Source organism: Lupinus angustifolius, chromosome LG03 (genome assembly GCF_001865875.1).
Source record: "Lupinus angustifolius cultivar Tanjil chromosome LG03, LupAngTanjil_v1.0, whole genome shotgun sequence".
NCBI classification, from domain to species: domain Eukaryota; kingdom Viridiplantae; phylum Streptophyta; class Magnoliopsida; order Fabales; family Fabaceae; genus Lupinus; species Lupinus angustifolius.
In genome coordinates, this window is record NC_032011.1 from 3,883,846 (window position 1) to 3,884,915 (window position 1,070).

Sequence of the window (1,070 nt, forward strand, 5' to 3'; positions counted from 1 at the left end):
AAGCTTTCCTCGCCCAGGCGAAGGTACTATCGCCTAAGCGAGACCTCTTCTCGCTCAAGCGAGACATCTCTCGCCCAAGCGAGAGAGTTCCAAAAACTCATTAAAATCCTAGGCATTTTCGCCCAAGTGAGACCCTTGCTCGCCCAGGCGAGGCTTGCTCGCCCAAGCGAGATTTTGTCGCCCAAGCGAGGGAGTTCCAGAACCAAACCTTCCCCTCGCCCTGTCCTCGCCCAAGCGACAGGGCCTTGGACAGAATACCACTTTTGCCCTTTTCGACAACCGAAACACATTTAAACATGGTTTTTCAAACACCTGCACACAGAAAAGTTCCCAACAACATTCATATACAATATTCAACACGTTTCATCACAATCATGTATATTCAAAAGCATTCAAACATAAAAATCATGGGTTTCTTAAAACCCAAGTTAACTCCAAAACTTATGAGATGGTTTAGGAGATCCGGGTGTCATATTCGGACACCATTATGTCACGATGTGTTCTCTCTCACCTTAATGAAGCGTGCTTTAACTTGTCAACTAAGGGTGGTTTGGTTTCAAGGTTCAAACACCAACATCGAAATCTTCGTAACTACCAAAATGAAAATCCGTTAGTTTCCGATATTTCTAAAATCGTTACTAAAATACTTAAAATCATTTCTCTTTTTCCCATCGTGATTATACATCCATTTCATCCATTCGGTCCAACATCACGTGTTCTTGACCATCCCTTTTCATCAAAAGTCCGTTCATGATTTCCATTCATTTTAAACGTACGGTTTTTAGTAAAACTACATATTCCGATTTAAGACATCCTTTGATAATCTTACCACTTTAAATTAAGTTATTCAAAGTATCCATTTCAGAGTTTTATGAGGCATTCATGTACACATAAACTTTAACATCCTTTTTAGCAAAGATTTCTACTTTTCCAACTTGTTCCAAGCCATGGTTTTAAGGCTAACAACAAATAGAAATACATACATTCTAATTTTTCCAAAATACTTCCTAAATGTTCCTTTGGTTTCATCATCGTCCCCTTTGGCTAAAACAACAAAATACATGTAATAA